Source organism: Saccostrea cucullata, unplaced genomic scaffold (assembly GCF_032062105.1).
Source record: "Saccostrea cucullata isolate Sc308-1 unplaced genomic scaffold, CSIRO_AGI_Scuc_v1 ctg9933, whole genome shotgun sequence".
In the NCBI taxonomy this organism is placed as follows: Eukaryota; Metazoa; Mollusca; class Bivalvia; order Ostreida; family Ostreidae; genus Saccostrea; species Saccostrea cuccullata.
This window is the reverse complement of record NW_026931463.1, coordinates 1-25,648: the sequence shown is the minus strand read 5'-3', so window position 1 is coordinate 25,648 and position 25,648 is coordinate 1. Positions and strand designations below refer to the sequence as shown.

The window sequence follows — 25,648 nt, the reverse complement described above, 5'->3', positions numbered from 1 at the left end:
GTATAAATTTAACACAAAAGGTACTTGTAACTTAGTCGAAGGAGAGAGAGCAAAATAGAAAGAAAGAGATTTCAATTAAGTCGTTTAAACAGTGTATATTTACTTCAATATCGTAAACCTTCACTTGCTAAAGCTTTTGTATGGTGGCATATTTATGTCATCCAGGTAACTTTTTGTCATCATAAGATAACACATCAAGTCAAGATAACTAGTCCAGTCATGAAAATTTGTGGTTTGTCGTCAAACACCGACTTTTATCTCGTCTACTCAATTTAAGCTATTGTATTTTTGCGATAGCTATTTTGCCAAAACGAGATAATTTATCTTTAACTCGATTTAATGTAATCTAGTTATGTCAAGATAGCTATTGCAACAAAACGTGATAGCCTATCTTGACTTGAAAAGATATAAAGCCTGTCTTTGTCGACAAACCATATATATTATTATAACAGTAACTTGATCCGAAGGGTCGTATCACGTCGAGTTGACAGGCGCGGATCATCAGATCTAACGAGACGCGAAGCGTCGAGTTTGATCTGATGATCCGCGCCTGTCAACGAGACGTGATACGGCTCTTCGGATCAAGTTACTGTTATAATGATAAATTTATTATATGCCCCCTTATAACTAGCTAAATATAGCAGAATAAAACTTTAGAGATCGATTGTATAATATTTATCCATAAAACAAAGCATAATAACAAGGGACTTTTTAACGCGCAAGAAAAATAACGTCATGATTTTGCGTACTACGTCATCAGTTTAAGAGAGTGGTGATATGGATTCAGAAAACCACAGTGTGGTGATCCGGAAAATCGGATCAAACTCTGTAAAATTAACAGTAAAAAAAACAAGGAAATTGATGGGTATATAATAAAAAAAGTTATCATCTCTTGACGAGATAGTTATCTTGACTTGACATAATATGCTATACTGATAAAAAAATTATGTGGATGGCATAAATATGCCACCATACTTTTGACATTTAAAAGTCACCCGGGAAAACTTCCATGAAGTAATAACTACCAATACCAAAACAACATTGTTTTTAGATTGATCGGAGATCTTGTAAATTTTAACTGAAGTTTTTTTTGTCTGCGTGTATGATCCATATTAAGAATACATGTAGCCTTCTCATATGGAAAAGCATTTTTTTGATTTTACAATATTTCATACTCTTTATCAATCTAGAGCATAAGTAGAGACATCATGCCAAGTTTCATGAAAATTCACCAATTAATTAAGATTTTACAGCATTTACAGTTCTATGTGTAATATCCTTAAAAAATGCTCCAATCTAGCCAAAACTGCTCCCAAATTTTAAGTCAAATTTTAGCCTTTTAACACATTCATATTATTCTTAATCACCTTCATAACTTTAAATACATATAGTCAAATCATAATCAAGCACTTAATTGGGTCAATTTCACTTATTTTAAAAAATTAATGTATTTCCGCACAAAATATGACCACTTTTCACCCTCTAATTCATAGTTTCTCCAGAAATGACAAAAAAATGAAGTTCACAAATACCCCGAAAGTAGTAAAATAAAAAAGTACTGATTATTTCCTGTCCATTGAGGTATCATTCATGAAATTTGGTCTATGAATAAAAAAGTTATAAGCCTTTATAATCCTATATAGAATCATTTGTTTCAAAGGAATTTTTATACCAATGCAAATTTACTCATCTATGACGTCACAATGACATCATAATAATGGATACCTCAATACATGTGTATCATTACTTTTCCCGTACTTTTTATTTAAGACAAAATCAGTGCTTATATACTATTATTAACTTTAAAAAAATGAAAATATGTGGTTTTGCAGATTAAATAAATAATCCACTAAAGTTGTTTTGTTTCCATGGTAACCATTTTGTAATTTGTAGGAAAATGAGACAAAATTTTGAATTTTCTGACAAATCGCATAATTTTGACTGTCAAATATTCATGAAATTTCAATTCTTATATCCGTGTAATCTTAATAATGCATAATTTACAAAACAAAGATGTAGATCTAATTAATTTGAAATTCTTAAATAAATAAATAAAATGTATATGAGCTGCAAAATGTATATAGCAGTGCATGTACAGATTAGTTATAGCTAAATACTTTCACATTCTGATCACCTATTCAATATGTAAATTTCCTCACCCCCACCCCATCCCCCACTTCAATGAATTTTTTTTTTTAGAAAACTTTAACTTACACATTTTGCCGACTGTCACACTTTGCTGGTGCTGTTTCAAGATCTATTCAAATGGGCGTGCATTTGCTGGCCAATAGTTTTAAACACCATCTGCATGGACCTAAAAAAAAATCAATACAATAAATGGCACAATATCACATTTGCAGACAGACAGAAACACAGACATTCAACACGTACAATTTTACCATATTCCTTTTATACCCATTACTTGAAATTAATTAATTTAAAAAATGATTAATTGGCTTCCACCTGAAATCACACTGTTAACATATATAGGTAATTAAGTTAATTCAACAGAATAGATAAAAATCATGTTTTGCTGACAATAATTGTACATTCAACAAATACATGTAATGCAATTGCTAAAAAATATGAGAGAAACCAGTTAATGTGCATGTTCACACACATCGTTTAACTCCCAGACAACTGTAACCAGCTTCACCGCGCAACTGATCTGAATTGATGTATGTTATGTCACGTATGTGACGTGCCGATCATCGACATCTTCCAAAAAACATTAAATTGTTATTTACAAATATTGTACTAAGGTATACCTCTTGCCTCCTGTGTAACATACAAATTCCCATCACCTATATACTGCTAAACAATGCACTGAACACTTTTGACAACTTTCTGCTAAGTCTACTTTCACTTCGACCTTGACCCCGATTGAATACCGATCCCGAACACATTTGTGAATTTTTGTGTATTGAAAATAAACCACAGTGGAGCATATACTTCTATACAATTGCTTCTTAATCAAATTATACATTTATGATTCTGAATAAATAAATTTTATAAATTGATACATTTAATCTACATGATACATGTGTAAACAATGGGTGATACACGTATGAGTATGTTGTCTGTTCCGGGGGGGGGGGGGGGGGGTCTAGACACTTTATTTATGAATCAATTTGTTTAAAAATGTGTATCAACAATTCACGAATTCTTTTTTTCATAAATTTGAACAATCGAAAATAATAGAAAACACCAACTTTGAAATAAATTCAAGATTTATGACATCTTTCACTTACCTATAGGCTTCCTAATATGGGTACAGTCCACTAATTGTTTTCCCATAGGCGACAATGTTAACGTTTCTTCTCATAGCGATGTCCCTAATTTTCGTTCAGAAGTGAGTGACCCCTCAAATCAAAGCACATCAACCTGTCTTTCCTTGGTTAAAATCTCGAGGTGGCATGTCAGATTCGTTTTCCGGCAAAATGCGTCTGTCTGCGGGAACCTCTAAAAATGAAAGTGAAAGTAGGGGAATTTCAGAATTGTAACAGGCGTTATAATACACAAAATAATTCGGCTGATCTTCTTGATAAATTACATTTTCCAAGCTTTTTTGGTAGGAAAGATACTCCTTATCAACAAGTGTGAGGCTCAGTTTAGTACATCTGCCCAATTTTTTTTTATGCAAGTTTGCAAATTAAGGAACTTGGAATTTTTTCTGCACTACTTTCTTCTCCTACCGATTCTAAAAATAATTAGTGGGATGTACCCAATATGGAAAAGCATTTTTTTGATTTTACAATATTTCATACTCTTTATCAATCTAGAGCATAAGTAGAGACATCATGCCAAGTTTCATGAAAATTCACCAATTAATTAAGATTTTACAGCATTTACAGTTCTATGTGTAATATCCTTAAAAAATGCTCCAATCTAGCCAAAACTGCTCCCAAATTTTAAGTCAAATTTTAGCCTTTTAACACATTCATATTATTCTTAATCACCTTCATAACTTTAAATACATATAGTCAAATCATAATCAAGCACTTAATTGGGTCAATTTCACTTATTTTAAAAAATTAATGTATTTCCGCACAAAATATGACCACTTTTCACCCTCTAATTCATAGTTTCTCCAGAAATGACAAAAAAATGAAGTTCACAAATACCCCGAAAGTAGTAAAATAAAAAAGTACTGATTATTTCCTGTCCATTGAGGTATCATTCATGAAATTTGGTCTATGAATAAAAAAGTTATAAGCCTTTATAATCCTATATAGAATCATTTGTTTCAAAGGAATTTTTATACCAATGCAAATTTACTCATCTATGACGTCACAATGACATCATAATAATGGATACCTCAATACATGTGTATCATTACTTTTCCCGTACTTTTTATTTAAGACAAAATCAGTGCTTATATACTATTATTAACTTTAAAAAAATGAAAATATGTGGTTTTGCAGATTAAATAAATAATCCACTAAAGTTGTTTTGTTTCCATGGTAACCATTTTGTAATTTGTAGGAAAATGAGACAAAATTTTGAATTTTCTGACAAATCGCATAATTTTGACTGTCAAATATTCATGAAATTTCAATTCTTATATCCGTGTAATCTTAATAATGCATAATTTACAAAACAAAGATGTAGATCTAATTAATTTGAAATTCTTAAATAAATAAATAAAATGTATATGAGCTGCAAAATGTATATAGCAGTGCATGTACAGATTAGTTATAGCTAAATACTTTCACATTCTGATCACCTATTCAATATGTAAATTTCCTCACCCCCACCCCAGCCCCCACTTCAATGAATTTTTTTTTTAGAAAACTTTAACTTACACATTTTGCCGACTGTCACACTTTGCTGGTGCTGTTTCAAGATCTATTCAAATGGGCGTGCATTTGCTGGCCAATAGTTTTAAACACCATCTGCATGGACCTAAAAAAAAATCAATACAATAAATGGCACAATATCACATTTGCAGACAGACAAAAACACAGACATTCAACACGTACAATTTTACCATATTCCTTTTATACCCATTACTTAAAATTAATTAATTTAAAAAATGATTAATTGGCTTCCACCTGAAATCACACTGTTAACATATATAGGTAATTAAGTTAATTCAACAGAATAGATAAAAATCATGTTTTGCTGACAATAATTGTACATTCAACAAATACATGTAATGCAATTGCTAAAAAATATGAGAGAAACCAGTTAATGTGCATGTTCACACACATCGTTTAACTCCCAGACAACTGTAACCAGCTTCACCGCGCAACTGATCTGAATTGATGTATGTTATGTCACGTATGTGACGTGCCGATCATCGACATCTTCCAAAAAACATTAAATTGTTATTTACAAATATTGTACTAAGGTATACCTCTTGCCTCCTGTGTAACATACAAATTCCCATCACCTATATACTGCTAAACAATGCACTGAACACTTTTGACAACTTTCTGCTAAGTCTACTTTCACTTCGACCTTGACCCCGATTGAATACCGATCCCGAACACATTTGTGAATTTTTGTGTATTGAAAATAAACCACAGTGGAGCATATACTTCTATACAATTGCTTCTTAATCAAATTATACATTTATGATTCTGAATAAATAAATTTTATAAATTGATACATTTAATCTACATGATACATGTGTAAACAATGGGTGATACACGTATGAGTATGTTGTCTGTTCCGGGGGGGGGGGGGGGGTCTAGACACTTTATTTATGAATCAATTTGTTTAAAAATGTGTATCAACAATTCACGAATTGTTTTTTTCATAAATTTGAACAATCGAAAATAATAGAAAACACCAACTTTGAAATAAATTCAAGATTTATGACATCTTTCACTTACCTATAGGCTTCCTAATATGGAAAAGCATTTTTTTGATTTTACAATATTTCATACTCTTTATCAATCTAGAGCATAAGTAGAGACATCATGCCAAGTTTCATGAAAATTCACCAATTAATTAAGATTTTACAGCATTTACAGTTCTATGTGTAATATCCTTAAAAAATGCTCCAATCTAGCCAAAACTGCTCCCAAATTTTAAGTCAAATTTTAGCCTTTTAACACATTCATATTATTCTTAATCACCTTCATAACTTTAAATACATATAGTCAAATCATAATCAAGCACTTAATTGGGTCAATTTCACTTATTTTAAAAAATTAATGTATTTCCGCACAAAATATGACCACTTTTCACCCTCTAATTCATAGTTTCTCCAGAAATGACAAAAAAATGAAGTTCACAAATACCCCGAAAGTAGTAAAATAAAAAAAGTACTGATTATTTCCTGTCCATTGAGGTATCATTCATGAAATTTGGTCTATGAATAAAAAAGTTATAAGCCTTTATAATCCTATATAGAATCATTTGTTTCAAAGGAATTTTTATACCAATGCAAATTTACTCATCTATGACGTCACAATGACATCATAATAATGGATACCTCAATACATGTGTATCATTACTTTTCCCGTACTTTTTATTTAAGACAAAATCAGTGCTTATATACTATTATTAACTTTAAAAAAATGAAAATATGTGGTTTTGCAGATTAAATAAATAATCCACTAAAGTTGTTTTGTTTCCATGGTAACCATTTTGTAATTTGTAGGAAAATGAGACAAAATTTTGAATTTTCTGACAAATCGCATAATTTTGACTGTCAAATATTCATGAAATTTCAATTCTTATATCCGTGTAATCTTAATAATGCATAATTTACAAAACAAAGATGTAGATCTAATTAATTTGAAATTCTTAAATAAATAAATAAAATGTATATGAGCTGCAAAATGTATATAGCAGTGCATGTACAGATTAGTTATAGCTAAATACTTTCACATTCTGATCACCTATTCAATATGTAAATTTCCTCACCCCCACCCCATCCCCCACTTCAATGAATTTTTTTTTTAGAAAACTTTAACTTACACATTTTGCCGACTGTCATACTTTGCTGGTGCTGTTTCAAGATCTATTCAAATGGGCGTGCATTTGCTGGCCAATAGTTTTAAACACCATCTGCATGGACCTAAAAAAAAATCAATACAATAAATGGCACAATATCACATTTGCAGACAGACAGAAACACAGACATTCAACACGTACAATTTTACCATATTCCTTTTATACCCATTACTTGAAATTAATTAATTTAAAAAATGATTAATTGGCTTCCACCTGAAATCACACTGTTAACATATATAGGTAATTAAGTTAATTCAACAGAATAGATAAAAATCATGTTTTGCTGACAATAATTGTACATTCAACAAATACATGTAATGCAATTGCTAAAAAATATGAGAGAAACCAGTTAATGTGCATGTTCACACACATCGTTTAACTCCCAGACAACTGTAACCAGCTTCACCGCGCAACTGATCTGAATTGATGTATGTTATGTCACGTATGTGACGTGCCGATCATCGACATCTTCCAAAAAACATTAAATTGTTATTTACAAATATTGTACTAAGGTATACCTCTTGCCTCCTGTGTAACATACAAATTCCCATCACCTATATACTGCTAAACAATGCACTGAACACTTTTGACAACTTTCTGCTAAGTCTACTTTCACTTCGACCTTGACCCCGATTGAATACCGATCCCGAACACATTTGTGAATTTTTGTGTATTGAAAATAAACCACAGTGGAGCATATACTTCTATACAATAGCTTCTTAATCAAATTATACATTTATGATTCTGAATAAATAAATTTTATAAATTGATACATTTAATCTACATGATACATGTGTAAACAATGGGTGATACACGTATGAGTATGTTGTCTGTTCCGGGGGGGGGGGGGGGGGTCTAGACACTTTATTTATGAATCAATTTGTTTAAAAATGTGTATCAACAATTCACGAATTGTTTTTTTCATAAATTTGAACAATCGAAAATAATAGAAAACACCAACTTTGAAATAAATTCAAGATTTATGACATCTTTCACTTACCTATAGGCTTCCTAATATGGGTACAGTCCACTAATTGTTTTCCCATAGGCGACAATGTTAACGTTTCTTCTCATAGCGATGTCCCTAATTTTCGTTCAGAAGTGAGTGACCCCTCAAATCAAAGCACATCAACCTGTCTTTCCTTGGTTAAAATCTCGAGGTGGCATGTCAGATTCGTTTTCCGGCAAAATGCGTCTGTCTGCGGGAACCTCTAAAAATGAAAGTGAAAGTAGGGGAATTTCAGAATTGTAACAGGCGTTATAATACACAAAATAATTCGGCTATCTTCTTGATAAATTACATTTTCCAAGCTTTTTTGGTAGGAAAGATACTCCTTATCAACAAGTGTGAGGCTCAGTTTAGTACATCTGCCCAATTTTTTTTTATGCAAGTTTGCAAATTAAGGAACTTGGAATTTTTTCTGCACTACTTTCTTCTCCTACCGATTCTAAAAATAATTAGTGGGATGTACCCAATATGGAAAAGCATTTTTTTGATTTTACAATATTTCATACTCTTTATCAATCTAGAGCATAAGTAGAGACATCATGCCAAGTTTCATGAAAATTCACCAATTAATTAAGATTTTACAAAATTTACAGTTCTATGTGTAATATCCTTAAAAAATGCTCCAATCTAGCCAAAACTGCTCCCAAATTTTAAGTCAAATTTTAGCCTTTTAACACATTCATATTATTCTTAATCACCTTCATAACTTTAAATACATATAGTCAAATCATAATCAAGCACTTAATTGGGTCAATTTCACTTATTTTAAAAAATTTTGTATTTCCGCACAAAATATGATAACTTTTCACCCTCTAAAATTCATAGTTTCTCCAGAAATGACAAAAAAATGAAGTTCACAAATACCCCGAAAGTAGTAAAATAAAAAAGTTGACTGAAGTTATTTCCTGTCCATTGAGGTATCATTCATGAAATTTGGTCTATGAATAAAAAAGTTATAAGCCTTTATAATCCTATATAGAATCATTTGTTTCAAAGGAATTTTTATACCAATGCAAATTTACTCATCTATGACGTCACAATGACATCATAATAATGGATACCTCAATACATGTGTATCATTACTTTTCCCGTACTTTTTATTTAAGACAAAATCAGTGCTTATATACTATTATTAACTTTAAAAAAATGAAAATATGTGGTTTTGCAGATTAAATAAATAATCCACAAAGTTGTTTTGTTTCCATGGTAACCATTTTGTAATTTGTAGGAAAATGAGACAAAATTTTGAATTTTCTGACAAATCGTAATTTTGACTGTCAAATATTCATGAAATTTCAATTCTTATATCCGTGTAGCTTAATAATGCATAATTTACAAAACAAAGATGTAGATCTAATAATTGAAATTCTTAATAAATTAATAAAATCTATATGATTCTGTATATAAATGAATTATATAAATACTTTACATTCTGATCAATCTCCATGATACATGTGTAAACAATGGGTGATACATGTATGAGCATGTTGATTGTTCGGGGGGGGGGGGGGGGGGTAAACACTTTATTTATGAATCAATTTGTTTAAAAATGTGTATCAACAATTAAAGAATTGTTTTTTTCATAAATTTGAACAATAGAAAATAATAGAAAACACCAACTTTGAAATAAATTCAAGATTTATGACATCTTTCACTTACTTATGGGCTTCCTAATATGGGTACAGTCCACTAATTGTTTTCCCATAGGCGACAATGTTAACGTTTCTTCTCATAGCGATGTCCCTAATTTTCGTTCAGAAGTGAGTGACCCCTCAAATCAAAGCACATCAACTTGTCTTTCCTTGGTTAAAATCTCGAGGTGGCATGTCAGATTCGTTTTCCGGCAAAATGCGTCTGTCTGCGGGGACCTCTAAAAATGAAAGTGAAAGTAGGGGAATTTCAGAATTATCACTGGCGTTATAATACACAAAATAATTCAGCTGATCTTCTTGATAAATTACATTTTCCAAGCTTTTTTGGTAGGAAAGATACTCCTTATCAACAAGTGTGAGGCTCAATTCAGTACATCTGCCCAATTTTTTTTATGCAAGTCTGCAAATTATGGAACTTGTAATTTTTTCTGCACTACTTTCTTCTCCTACCAATTCTAAAAATAATTAGTGGGATGTACCCAACTAAATACCTCGGCAAGGGTTCTGCCCCCCAAAAATGACAAGGATAAGTGAGATAAATTATCACTGGGAATCTAAAATTAAGTTTAAAACCCACTGCATCAGACATTTTCTAAAGTAAGAAATCCTTATATAAATCCAGATATAAGCACCTACACGAAGCAAGCCTGCGAAAGACTTTTTACCGGCCGCCAGGAGGCGGTCGGTTATATGATATGAAAGTTTTAAGTCGCTGTGCGTTTCTGCGGAGTTAACAATTTAAATAAAAATATTCAACATTCATCATGTTCATATCGCTGGCCAGTCAATATTAAACAAAGATTATCTAAATGTCTAGAAAAAGCACAATAATCGTAAAATTAAATTTTAAAAAAATAATTTATAAATAATGGGGTAAATATTTTATCCAATCCTGATTGACAAACTCTGATATAACAGAAGTGCGGAGAAAATATTGGCACGAGTGTAAGGCATAGTTTAAAACAAAGACCGCGTTGTTAATCAACAATTTTACTTTCTCTTTTTAAAACATGATATGCTGTATTTATTTGAAATGAAGTGTATATTTGAACATTTCCTACAGATGTTTTTCAAAAATATAATGAAATATTGATTTCTTAAAAGTAAAGAATATTACGACATGTTCGTCCAGGAGACTAGGATAGAGCGCGTTTTACAATGTGTCAAACACTTTCCCGCCACATCTCAACACCAAAACAAAGAGATTGAAAGAGAAGTAATGTAGTGGTGGATCTAGAAGGAGTTCGGGGAGGGGGGGGGGGGGTTAACATCCATTAAGAGAGAGAGCGAGGAGCCCCACATATTATATATTTGTTGCGTTTTTATTAAGGTAAAACTATAGCTAAGTTTAAACTTTAGTTTTTTATGTTTTATGTAAAAACTACTTAAACAGCAAACTCACAAGAGTTCGTTAAGTTATACCAAACTGAGTGAAGAAACGCAGAGGACTATGCAAATATTATATTGCCTATACATGTAATATTGTACATGTATAACCACGTAGTTTGGGTCTAAAAGATGTGTAGTTGATCGGGCAAGAGGGAATGTTGGCAGGGGAAGTGAGTGGCGTCGTTGGCCGGAAGTAGTAGAGCCGTATTCCAAGGACTCTTCCCGATAACACATATAAAGGTCCAAAGTAACGAGTAATCTGGTTTCCGAGTTTATTAATAAGTGCATATAATTAAAATGATGGACAACAATTTTAAGAATCAAGAAATACAAACGGGGAACACAGACGGAAGTGGCCAGTAATGCGTCGGGCCTCCGAACTGCCAAATACAATTTAGATACTGGTATATAAAAGAATTCTTTGGAACAATTAGCAAATTGAGTGACAAAATGGCATGTGTTGAGTGAATTATACAATCTGTGAAAAGTTTTGATAAGATGAACATGAAAGAAAGATTAATGGAATAATTACATGTTTGTTTTTATAAGGCATTAGAGATTAGTGACGGTTAACACTCTGTCTCTTTGTAGTTCTCAACAATTGTCCATATAGTGTCACTATGTAATTAAGTAAAAATTGGGTGTTTCATAGTCCAACAGTACATAAAGATTTAAAAATAAAAAAATAAGTTCATTGAAAATGATAGATGAAAAATATTAAAGTTCAAAATAAAAGTCCAAAAGATGTGTTGTAAAATGGGTCAATTTTGCACGGTGATAGTTTCCCTCCGCTCCGGGAAAAACACGTCCTCGTGTTTGGAATGGACTCGGGTCACTGGTAGTAGCGTCGGTCCCTGTTCTGGTTGCGTCTGTGGTGTCTGCTGCAATTCGGATAGAGTTCATTGCGTAAGTCATCGATAACTTCTTCACGCTGTCTTATGACATGTTCTAAATCACAAGTTTGATGTCGTAGGTCTTCAATTTCTTCTTTTTGGTGTTTTATTTTTCGGACATGTCGATGATTAGCATCACGTAAGTCGTCTATAACCTCGCAATGATTGGACCTGGCATATTCCAAAGCAGAATTTCGAGAACTTAAAGCAGTATTTTCTTCTTTTTGTTCTTGATTTATTTTCACTAGGTGAATATTTTCACGAGTTAAGTCTTGTATCCGTTCCGAGGCCATTTTGATAATTTGATCGGATCCGTTCAGTTGACTCTGCAGGTCTTCGACTTGGTGTTTCAAACGATTTTCTTGGGTGTTTGTTTTCAGTTTAGATGGAAGTTCTGAGATTTTCTGTTGGGATGTTTCTTGTAGGACGGAATTTTGATTTTTGGTCAACTTTAATTCACTTTCTGTTTTCCTAAGTTTTGAAATTAATTCTAGCAGTTGATTTCGGGAGTCTTTTACAGTTTGTTTGGTTTTGGTAAGCTCGTGTTTCAAAACAGATGAAAAGTCCATAAAATTACGCAGTGCCGAATTTCTAATGTTGTAAAATGGAAGTTCCTTAAGAAGCTGTTTTTGTCCGAAGTATTCTTGAATTCTGTGTCGGTCACGTACCTGATGCGACTTTGACTTCTGAGAGCTGTGAAAGTTGCAGTCCTTGGCGAAGTGTCCAGGTCTGTGACATCTAAAGCACTTAGTGAAACGGTGTGGATGTTTTTCACTATTCGTTGTGGGGAAAGTCCGTGACGTCCAAGATGGTCGAAGTTGGAAGTTGTCCATCATCATGCCGAGAAGTCCACATAACGTAGAGAAACTCGCTTGTTTTAGGTACACGGGATCAAACTACTGCAAAATATATGCAGCAGTCCCGGGCGTTGATTTACCCTTAGGATATCTCCACCAATTATAACCACGTAGTTTGGGTCTAAAAGATGTGTAGTTGATCGGGCAAGAGGGAATGTTGGCAGGGGAAGTGAGTGGCGTCGTTGGCCGGAAGTAGTAGAGCCGTATTCCAAGGACTCTTCCCGATAACACATATAAAGGTCCAAAGTAACGAGTAATCTGGTTTCCGAGTTTATTAATAAGTGCATATAATTAAAATGATGGACAACAATTTTAAGAATCAAGAAATACAAACGGGGAACACAGACGGAAGTGGCCAGTAATGCGTCGGGCCTCCGAACTGCCAAATACAATTTAGATACTGGTATATAAAAGAATTCTTTGGAACAATTAGCAAATTGAGTGACAAAATGGCATGTGTTGAGTGAATTATACAATCTGTGAAAAGTTTTGATAAGATGAACATGAAAGAAAGATTAATGGAATAATTACATGTTTGTTTTTATAAGGCATTAGAGATTAGTGACGGTTAACACTCTGTCTCTTTGTAGTTCTCAACAATTGTCCATATAGTGTCACTATGTAATTAAGTAAAAATTGGGTGTTTCATAGTCCAACAGTACATAAAGATTTAAAAATAAAAAAATAAGTTCATTGAAAATGATAGATGAAAAATATTAAAGTTCAAAATAAAAGTCCAAAAGATGTGTTGTAAAATGGGTCAATTTTGCACGGTGATACATGCATTATTCATGAAGAAAATTGGCATTGTTGCATGCATTTTTTTCGTGTCATGAGGATATTTTAACAGAAAAATATAATAAATTTAAAAAAACCCAGCAAATTTCAGCTTCTAAAATAATTTCAACGGTTATATAAATTGGTTTGCGGCCGATTTTTGACGCTTGCGTCAATATGTTTCTTGTCTTTATTCACGCAATAAATTCTACCTGCATATATTCGCTGATACTTATCAGAGTAGTTTAACTTGAAAACTTTTTTAGAAGGCACTTTGAACACTCTTGATTTTTTTAGAGAAGATATTGTAACAAAGTGTTTCTAAATATTTAAATATTTTTTTATTTCATTTTCACCCTTTATCCCATAATATAGCTCATATCATATCGTTTTCATATCCCACAGTTGTGACATCACAATTGGTTTTGCGTTTATGATCAAGTAAAATGATGTGGAGTCCTATAGATCAACAGTGTTAAACATTGATTGTGGAATATGATATGAGATTAAAACAATTTCATATAATTTGAAGGTATAGATTTGATTTTTATCCAGTGCTCAGGGATATAAAACACACAACTCGTTGGAAAGAAATCATAATTATCCGACTTCAAATCATATGATATCCTATTTTTATTTAAAAGCACCTTAGATTTAAAAGTACTATCAAGAATTGTATGCTTGAAAACGTTCTAACATTATGAAGTTTTAAAAAATGTCATATTTATTTACACTATAACCTTCACATTAGGTTTTTTTTATGTTAAAGCTTGCATATAGTGACTTGCAGCAATTCACCTAATTTGAATCTGAAAGAGAGCCACATCTATTCAAAACATATTATTCAAAATTTGAAGTTTCTTAACGCAATATTATCTTAATAATATATTTAGGGTTTTTTATACCCGCACTTTCTAAAGAAAGTTCGGGTATATTGTTGTTACTCATGTCCGTCCGTCCGTCTGTCACACTTTTCTTCCCTGAACTCCTCCTACATTTTACACAGTAGCTTAATCATCTTTTGGGAGATGGTTTGTGGGGTCATGTAGATGTGCAGTAAGGTTTTGGATTTTTGATTTTGCCCCGGGGGGTCAAATGGGGGTCGAAAAATGACGTTTTTTGTCCAAATAGCCCCGTCTTCCCTGAACTCCTTCTACATTTTACTCAGTAGCCTAACCAGGTTTTGGGAGATGGTTGGTGGGGTCATGTAGATGTGCAGTAAGGTTTCGGAGTTTTGATTTTGCCCCAGGGGGTCAAATGGGGGTCGAAAAATGAAGTTTTTTAAGCAAAAAGCTCCGTCTTCCCTGAACTCCTCTTACATTTTACTCAGTAGCCTAACCAGCTTTTGGGAGATGGTTGGTGGGGTCATGTAGATGTGCAGTAAGGTTTTGGATTTTTGATTTTGCCCCGGGGGGTCAAATGGGGGTCGAAAAATGACGTTTTTTGTCCAAATAGCCCCGTCTTCCCTTCTCTCGATCTTACTTTTCACCAGTTGTCTTACGAGCTTTTGGGAGATGGTTGGTGGGGTCATGTAGATGTGCAGTAAGCTTTCGGAATTTTGATTTTGCCCCAGGGGGTCAAATGGGGATCGAAAAATGACGTTTTTTAAGCAAAAAGCTCCGTCTTCCCTGAACTCCTCTTACATTTTACTCAGTAGCCTAACCAGCTTTTGGGAGATGGTTGGTTGGGTCATGTAGATGTGCAGTAAGGTTTTGGAATTTCGATTTTGCCCCGGGGGGTCAAATGGGGGTTGAAAAATGACGTTTTTTGTCCAAAAAGCCCCGTCTTCCCTGAACTCCTTCTACATTTTACTCAGTAGCCTAACCAGCTTTTGGGAGATGGTTGGTGGGGTCATGTAGATGTGCAGTAAGCTTTCGGAATTTTGATTTTGCCCCAGGGGGTCAAATGGGGGTCGAAAAATGACGTTTTTTAAGCAAAAAGCTCCGTCTTCCCTGAACTCCTCTTACATTTTACTCAGTAGCCTAATCATCTTTTGGGAGATGGTTGGTGGGGTCATGTAGATGTGCAGTAAGGTTTTGGATTTTCGATTTTGCCCCGGGGGGTCAAATGGGGGTCGAAAAATGACGTTTTTTGTCCAAAAAGCCCCGTCTTCCCTGAACTCCTTCTACATTTTACTCAGTAGCCTAACCAGCTTTTGGGAGATGTTTGGTGGGGTCATGTAGATGTGCAGTAAGGTTTTGGAATTTTGATTTTGCCCTGGGGGATCAAATGGGGGTCGAAAAATGACGTTTTTTATGCAAAAATCTCCATCTTCCCTGAACTCCTCTTACATTTTATTCAGCAGCCTAATCATATTTTAGGAGATGGTTGGTGGGGTCATGCAGATGTGCAGGTAGGTTTTGGAGTTTTGATTTTGCCCCGGGGGGTCAAATAAGGGTCGAAAAATGATGTTTTTTATGGAAAAAGCCCCATCTTCCCTGAACTCCTCTTACATTTTATTCAGCATCCTAATCATCTTTGGGAGATGGTTGGTTGGGTCATGTAGATGTGCAGTTAGGTTTCGGAATTTTGATTTTGCCCGGGGGGTCAAATGAGGGTTGAAAAATGACGTTTTTTATGGAAAAAGCCCAGTCTTCCCTAAACTCCTTTTTTGTTTTAAACAGTGGTCTTATCATCTTTTGGGAGAGTTCACTCTTTTGAAATTTTGTTAAAACATCAAGGTCAAGGGGTAAAAAATCATAGCATGTTGGGAGCCTCTTGTTATGGGTAATGTTCACTTGAAATGTGAAAGTCAAATCTCTTCTCAATGAAAAGGAAATACAACATTAATGAAAACTAAGTTAAACTTCAAGGTCAAGGTCACAGAGTCAAAAAGTCATGATACATTTTGAAAGGTCTTATCACAGGTAATATGAATGCCCTTTCATTTATCTTTCAAAATGATCAATTCAAAGCAATTAATTTTTTAAGGAAATTAGGTCAAACTTCAAGATCATGGGTAATGAAAATCATAGTGTATGTAGAATGGTATTGTCCCATTTAATACTAATACACATGTTTAATATAAAAGTCCTATCTCTTCTCATTCAAAATATACGACCATGATGACCAAGGTTAAATTTATTGTGACAGATGGGCAGATTGACAAACAAATGAGATTTAATGTACCCTACCTTTAGCAAAAATGGGGACAATAAATGTCTTTGCTGTTCTTGAGAAGAAGATTTATGTTGGAACAAGATGTGTTTGTGAAACACTACGCGCCCAGCGGCAACAAAGTTAAAAAAAATGTTCTTTTAGCATATTGATCACAGTCAAGGTCACAAGGTCATTGACCATGGTGTCATTCGAAAGAACTTAATCAGTGGAGTATGCGTACTAAATATGAAGTCCCTATCTCCTATGGTTCAAAAGTTGTGGCAAAAAGTGTAAAGAGCTATTTTTAGCATATCTGTCACAGTCAAGGTCACAAGATCATTGACCTTGCCGTCGTTTGAAAGGACTTTATCGGTGGAGTATGCATATCAAATATGAAGTCCCTATCTCCTATGGTTCAAAAGTTATGACAAACAGTGGAAAAAGCTATTTTTAGAATATAGGTCACAGTCAAGGTCACAAAGTTATTGACCATGGTGTCATTTGGAAGAACTTAATCGGTGGAGTATGCATACCAAATATGAAGTCCTTATCTCTGATGGTTCAAAAGTTATGGCAAAAAATGTAAAAAGCTATTTTTAGCATATAGGTCACAGTCAAAGTCACAAGATCATTGACCTTGATGTCATTTGAAAGGACTCTATTAGTGGAGTATGCATACCAAATATGAAGTCCCTATCTCCTATGGTTCAAAAGTTATGACAAACAGTGGAAAAAGCTATTTTTAGCATATAAGTCTTAGTCAAGGTCACAAGGTCATTGACCTTGAAGTCATTTGAAAGGACTTTATTAGTGGAGTATGCTTACCAAATATGAAGTCTCTATCCCTTATTGTTCAAAAGTTATGGCCAAGGTTAAAGTTGACAAACAGACAAACAGATAAACAGACAAACAGACAAACAGACAGGACAAAAACAATATACGCCCGGGATCTATCGATCCGGGCGCTTAAAAAGTACCCTGCATATTTAAATGTAAATTGGTTGAAATTAGCCCAGTGGTTCTTAAGAAGTTAATGTGAAAAGTTTGCAGATAAACAGATGGACAACAGAAATCAGTACATTTCAGAAAACAGTATGCTTATAAATAGTTAATCAAGGTGCTTTGGGTAGCAAAATAAAGCTAAACTGGTATATCTAATTCATCCGCAGAGCTTAGTATATTTCAATATGCACAACCTTTTCAACTCTTATAATTATTTTTTAAAATTTATATCACCATGTCTCATTCAAGGGAGAACTAGAGATATGACCAGATGTATATCTGTTGAATATAAAATATGTACATGTATTCTGTGTTTTTTTTTAGTAATTTGTTTGTTTGTTGTGACAGCAACTGTTATGGCAGCTTTTGGCAAAGGTTGAAGTTTCTCAAATGTAAGTCAAACTCCAAGGTCAAGGTCAAAGGGTCTAAATTGTTGGTATCAAAGGGAAAGTCTTGTCACAAGGAATACAAATGTGAAAAAAGGGAGAAATCCCTAGAACTTCCTCACCTGTTCAAAAGTTATTGCCAAGGTTAAAGTTAAATTGGATTCAACTCTAAGGTCTAGGTCAAAAATAATTATACCTGTTGAAAGTTCACAATGATTACACATGTAAGAGCATGAAAGTCCTAGCACCACCTGTTCAAAACTTACGCCAAGTTCAAGGTATTTTTCTTGTAAAATTGGGTCAAACTCCAAGGTCAAGAGATCAAGAGGTCAAAATTGGTGGTACCCATTAAAAGGTTTTGCCAAAAGAAATTTACCTATGAAATATTGAAGCCATGTGTATAGCCCAATCCACTTAAAAAATATGGGCAAGGTTAAAGTTTCCGTGGACAAACAAAAATACATAAACATAGGAAACAAAATATGTATAAATAGTCAAATGAAAAAATTTTCTACTATTATGGAGTCAGAAGATCAATTGTCATTTCAGGTACAGGGAGTCAGTGGCTAGGGAGATCAGACCACCCCCCTGGAATTAGCAGTTATTTAAATAAGACTATATATGTACTGTAGAGAATAAAAATGACTTTGGACATCCTCCCCCTTAGAAAACAGGGACTCCACCATCATTGTTTTTATTATTATTTTTTATTTCCATCTCAGGAAATCTTGGGCTGATTTTTTTGACTGAGGTGTGACCCCCCCCCCCTTTCTGAAAAAAAAATTCTGGATCTGCGTCTGTTATATAGCCTACTGAATGTCCGCAACGGGAGATAACTTGACAATGTGAAATTTGTCGACTGTGGCATGCGATGATCTTTGACCATGTTGACCCTTTTTGAACTTCAACCTAACCATTTGCATTTATTTATTTTTATGCAATCTATACTAAATCTTGTACTTACCGAATGTCATAGGTCGTGACAACGAATTCATGAAATATAATCCAATTAAAACACAAATGATTTTAACTGACCACACTGCATCGTCAGCATACATGTGCTAAATAATCTCATTCGACAAACCTTTGCTGATTCCGTTGCCAGTATGAATTGGCCGAGGTGTGCCGAGAGGTGATATCTATAAATATGATAATGGGTGACGCAAACCCAATGTGAATGTAAAAAATAAAACTGTTTAGTACAAGAACAAATTTCAAACTATCATAATAAACTAAACTATGTTTTTAAAAAAAGTGACGTGAGAGAGAGAGAGAGAGTGTGTGTGTGTGTGGGGGGGGGGGGGGGGGGGGGAGATAGGCATTGACAAATTAATCGGGTTGTATTTTCAATGGGTTTTTTTCCCGACCAAATACTAAAATCAGTTTGCACATTTTGATAAATTCATCAAAAACGCTTTGTACTAAAATAATATTTTATGTCGTTGAGAAAGTAAATTTAAAAAGTTCCAAATTATGGGAAAATTATTTATTTGAATCTAATTAAGTAATTCACTTCAATCATTAATTAAATTCTGTTATTTCAGACTGGTTATGAATTAAGTATTTTAAAATACATATGTGAGGCTCAGAGTTGATATGGTCATCTGAAAATTTTATGTTCAATTTGACGAATACATGTACAGTGATAATTATAGAATTATTTTGACTTCTTCCTTGGAAAGTCCAATATGAATGAGTGTATATTTAGAGGCAAACACCATAGTGCGGGTATTACTGTCTCATGACAGCATCTAGTTGTTTTCTTTCATTACTTTTTCTTTCCCTTTGTTTTACAGGTAAAAAAAAATCAGGAAAACATGTGTTATTTTGTTAACTTCATCACTCACGAACTCTGTTCTTGATTTCTTTATTACTATATGAAAATCCTCACAAAGACAAATAACAAGTTTTAACAAATGATCTACCAAACATTTTCACTTATATATTACGAGTAGTAAATCAGGAAAGGTGTTTTAAAAAATAATTCAAAAATAAAAAATTAGATTTGGGTTAAGTGTTCATTATTTGTAAAGTATTTTTCTCTACATTGACGCCCTTTTCATATTGTGACGTCACACAGATATAGCAAAACATTGCAATTTGTAGAATATGCGTATTACTTTTCGAGTGCCAAATTTCATTCTGATCTGAACTTAGGTTTTGTAAATATACAGATAGCTCGCAAACTTTTTGATTACCACTCTTATATCTAATACATAATTGCAATTAACTGACTCATCTGTTTCATATAAGGATATTTTTTAAATATCTTTCGTAGATTTCTTTTTCGTTTTTGGCAATATACCATTTTCACCCACATGTGGGCTGTATATCTACAGGTAGAACCGATACGCAAAAGCATGATCGAAATTTGAACAAATTCAAAAATGAAAACAATAAGACAAATTAGTTGATGAAAAAGGATATAAACATCTCATTTATAGTCAACATGTTAAAAGTTCTAGGTTGATGCTATGATCTTACTGTAATGAAATGTTATCATTCAGGCAACTGCGTAATAATTTTTTTTATACTAAACTTTAGGCCATTATTTCTACAATGAAATGACGACGGATTTTCCCGTTATTTCCCGATCATGACAAGGAGAACGCGGCAGGTGTGGCCAGTTGGTCAGTTAACTGGTTCAGTGGTTGCAGAGAAGAAGCTGAAAATGTTCAAAAGTTAACGCACGACGCACGACGACAGAGAAAAACAGATAGTAAAAGGTCACCTGAATTTTACTCAAGTGACCTAAAAATTTATACGAGTACGTTGAAGAGAATACTAGAAAACGCAGAAAAAACTGTTTTAGGGACATGCCCTATGTATATCAGTTTGCAGAAATCCTGCTTACTGGGTATGTTCTCTAAGTTGCGAAATAGTGACCCTTATATTGCCTGACCCTCGAAGCGTCTGTCAATTATATTAAAAAAGTATTAAAGCTGACATGAATTCATAAAAACGCAACATTTTCATCTATGTACGACTTGTTTCATACCAACGATAGCCGTATTCCGCCATATTTCTTTCAGATACCTTGTCTCATTGTAACGATGTATACCCCAATGCGCTCGTTACAGTTGAATGATTTTTTGGTTTGGGTATCGACTTGTGCACATCTCCGATGGTAAAGCATATGAGAACACATAAGGAGATCAAGACATTTCAAAACCACAATAAACAAAATAATAATCATATTTCTGAATAATTATTGATTTGAATCAAAAGAAAAAAATGCAAAAATGGTGAGAAATTTAGATGCACGAGTACGTATTTTTACAGTGCGCCAATTTATGCAGAATAAACTTGAAATAAAAAGCAGTAAAATCTGCAAACACATTTTGAAATTATTATCATTTGAATGGCACAAAACAACCAACGTCTTTGATTTGCAGCCTCTATGCAATTGGTGCATATCGAGAAAACGCCTCGAACGCTAACGTACCCATACCTGGTAATAAGGTTACTGCATCGGTTCGAAGATGTGCACAAGTCAAGTGATATACACCCTGAATTCCATTTATTGAAATATGCATCACAAAAAAGAAATAAACTCCGTAAAAGCTCAATAGTAAACACATTGTCATTACTCCGTACAGACAAGCACGTCGATACACCTAGTCCGTGCTGATCAGATTTTGGTCAGGGAAAATATCACAAGTGGAAAGAGAAGTTATTTGGTATTTGCGCGGCTGAAGGGGGGGGGGGGTATTATAACTGCTGTTCAGAGGCTATAATTGTGAATTGTCTGTCTACATGTAGTTCTAATATACATTCTATACAAAGTCATTTTTATCGTCTGCAGTTGGTTTGCGTCGCAAAATTCTTTTGTCATTTATAACTGATTATTGTAGTACTAATCTAAAATCTAAACCAAGTAATTTGATGTACGGTAATTATTTACTTCAAATCTTAAAAGCAGTTAACCAGAATACAATTTTTTTATGTGTACATAGATCTATACGTTCTTTAACACACAAATACACGAAGAAATGCCATCCCCTATTCAGATTGACATTTAGGCATTTGATTTTTTAGGGGGGGGGGGGGAGCCAGCAAAAATAATTGACATGACCGTTATCTAAATATTCTAGGAAGACAGACATCTCTGCCGAATTTAATTTTGATTTTTTTTTTAAATGTGTCACTCCAACCACAAAGTATGTGCATTTTGAGGTATGTATAAATGTTTATAATTATGGTGTTATATAGAGACTTTCGAGATTTCAGTATCCCTGTCTGATAGTCTAGCTATTTTTTTTATATATAAAAATAATTTCTGTAGGAGTATTTGGGACATAATTTTAAAAGCTAGGGTAGGGAGTCTTGACACTGGTTGAATACGGATAATTTTTATTTACTCTTTTGTATATTGAACTAACTCTCTCTCTCTCTTTCTCTCCCTCTCTCTCTCCTCTGTAACCATCCCTTAGGGCAATAATAGGTATAAGATCCTACGCACTTTGTGCTGTCCATTTATTAAGCCTTAGGACAGATCAAGGGGTTTTTTTCAGGCGGGATGTCGAAACTTCATAAATTGAATAACAATTTTAATTTGGACGAGAAGTTAACCCAAACGGCCAAATTGAAAGAGAAACTAGAGGTATTGTGAGCAATGAGCTCACTAAATGATACCCCCGCCTCCCATATGGTTATAATGGCAAAGTCCATATTTTGCTGTTGTCGCTAAACCCAAAATACGTGTCGGATCAAAAAGTAAAATAGGAGGTGCACAATGGTAATATGTGATAAACCTATAAGATTCTGTGATAGTTTTATTTAATTTCACTAAGTGGTATAAGAGGATTTGCGGATAAGAGATGGGTACCCCAAAGCGTAACAGACCGACGGACGGACATAACTATTACTATATACCCTCCCACTTTTCAAGCAGGAGATATAATAAACGTGAAATATACATCACAGGAATGGGTACATCGGGAACTTTCTCAAATACCTTCTCAAATGCATTGGCGTCGGAAGCAAATTGAAAGTGGAGGGGGGGATCTAAGTGCAAATAATTTTTTTTTATACATTCAAAAAATCTGACAAGCTTAAAAAAAGGGGGAAATGTCCTTTTCCTAAACACGAATACCCTATTTCGTGTGGGGGAAAGGGGGAGGTAGGTTCGAACTTCAGTAACAAAATTTTTCTCCAAACACCAACACTTTCCTCTTTTTTAACCTATACTGCGACTTGTCTGTGAAAAGCGCGGGGGGGGGGGGGGAGGGGGCTAAACCTACGCAGCAATATTCAATGTCTATTATAAGTATATATTTGTAAAAAAGCCACCCCCCCCCCGGTTCCGACACTTATATGCTGAACCTGGACAACAGACAATGGAATTTTTATAAAGGTAATTGTAGGTAGAATGCGGAAATCCTCACGGGGGGGGGGGGGGGGGGGGTTGTTCCTCTCTCTTTTTATCTGTTTTTTTTTTCTAGTAATCATTAATTAAAAACAAGTTGGGTGTGGTATTTTGTTTTGGACCCCTCGCAACAAGTTGCGTGAGGTATAATGTTTTGGACCAATCAGTCAGCCCCCCCCTTTTTTTTTTGGTCAGCGCAACTTCTTATAAACTAATGCACAGAGTTTTGTCGAACTTTCGAGATATTTATAGGAGTCAATGTGTCTGGATTTGCACATCACCAGGAAATTCCGAAATCTTTATTTTTTCGGGAATTTCCGCACTTTTACATTTAGATGTTGGCCATATCTTGAATATAAAGATCAGCAGTTTGTCAGCGCAATTCTTCATAAACCGCTGCACACAATTTCGTCAAACTTTACAGATATTTAGGACACAATGTGCATAGATGTGCATATAACAAGGAAATTACGATTCCTTAATTTTTTGCTGGGAATTTCAGCACTTCGACTTTTGGGTGTGCGTGGGGTATGTTTTCATTCATTGTGCATAAAATTATAAATAACTTTAAATCAAATCATATTAGGTCTAATAAAGCCCATACACAGTATTTATTTGATAATAATTGATCATAAAGAAATGCAATCTGTTTCCGACGTTTTTCTTAAATTATTTTTATGAGAGTGTTAATATGCATGTTTTATTACACCCCCCTCCTATCACAGGAAAATATCTTCAAAAGGTGAATGATTCGTAATAATGCATGCTTTATTATAAATTTAATGAATTTAAACCATGTAATCATAAATTCTATTTGCAACATTTACAGACAAGAGTAATGTTTAGTTTTGAAAAAATTACTTGCATTTTTTTTCAATCAACCCCACTGAGCTTTCAACCTTTGATATTTTCCCTGACCAAATAAAATGATCGGCATGGACCACGTGTGTCCAAGCATCTTTTACTGTTGAGTTAGCAATGGATTACATGACTTCTGAGATGCATTTTTCAATAAAAGTAAAATAGGATAATTCTTTCGACATGTGCACATCCCTGTAACGATAGCAGTATATTCAGGTAAATGTTTTATCACTGCGTTTGACGCGTTTTCTCGACCTTCATGGATTTTTGCTGTACATGAATGTATTCCGTGTTAGTGTATTTTCTATATTGCAGCAAATGCATTCAAAAATAATTTAATTCTCGGTATAGTTCTATTTTTATGTCGAATTCTTACTTTTCAAACATGTATTTGGTCAGTTTATTCAGTTTATGGACTTCTAAAAACTATGCTATCGGAGATGTGTACATGTCGACAGCCAGGCTAGAAAATCACTCAAGTGAAACAATTCTACAAGGCTATATATAGCAGGTACAGGTGGCCAAAAATCTTCGATTAAATATGGCGGAATCGAAGAAATATGGCGGACAAGGGCGTACAGGAATGTAGTAAGTCGTACAAAGATGAAAACTGATGCCTTTTTAAGAGTTCATGTCAGCTTTAAGTTCATAGTTTCAATATCTTACTTAGTCGAGTTCTTAACAGCAATTATGTTTTTGTGAGGAGTAGAGAAAGGGGCTTGATTGAGCATTTACTGGACTCAGTTTTGTATTTTTTGTTATTATCATATTTATCATGAATTTTAATTCAAACTATTTCAGAAAAAAAAATGATAATAAGAATTAGAAATAGAAAATAAAATAAATTATTACAAAAAATAGTTTTATTCATAATAATAAACTTAATAAACGAGGGGTTATCAAAAAGTTCGTGGACTGGCGCTATAAAATAAATACTATGCTCGCTGGATTAAAAAAAGTAATTGTCGAATTGAATTAACAAAAGTGGAATTTATTCTGAAAATTTCAACTGTGTACTCTGCAAAACCATAATTTTATCGTAAAATGAATAACACAAGGTATGGTAACCCTTGACGTCGTGTAACGTCATCGCGTCATGACTTTTCAAAGTATTCTCCACCTGCAACAATACACTTGTCATGGCGATGTACCCAGTAGTGAAATATGGAATGATACCACTCCTGTTGATAAGATGCTAGTTTCTTGTTTACTACTGACTTCAGCTCTGTAATGTCATGAAATTTTCTCCCTCGTATATCGCTTTTCAGTCTTGGGAAGAGCGCAAAGTCGGAAGGTGCGAAGTCTGTTGAGTCAATGGGGGGGGGGGGGGAGGGGCAGAATTTCGGCTCCTAGCTGTAGGTTGATTGTGAGTACAGTCTCTGCTGA

General features: G+C 33.9%; 1 long non-coding RNA gene across 1 annotated transcript; it reads right to left on the bottom strand.

The window, feature by feature from the left end:
• Positions 1-1,667: 1,667 nt before the first annotated feature.
• Positions 1,668-5,694, bottom strand: LOC134232662 (uncharacterized). Its single transcript, XR_009984824.1, has 4 exons — positions 5,360-5,694; positions 4,806-4,905; positions 3,252-3,462; positions 1,668-2,314 (listed from the first exon to the last, which is right to left on the bottom strand). It is a non-coding gene; the product is annotated as an uncharacterized LOC134232662 (long non-coding RNA).
• Between the last annotated feature and the right edge of the window lie 19,954 nt (positions 5,695-25,648).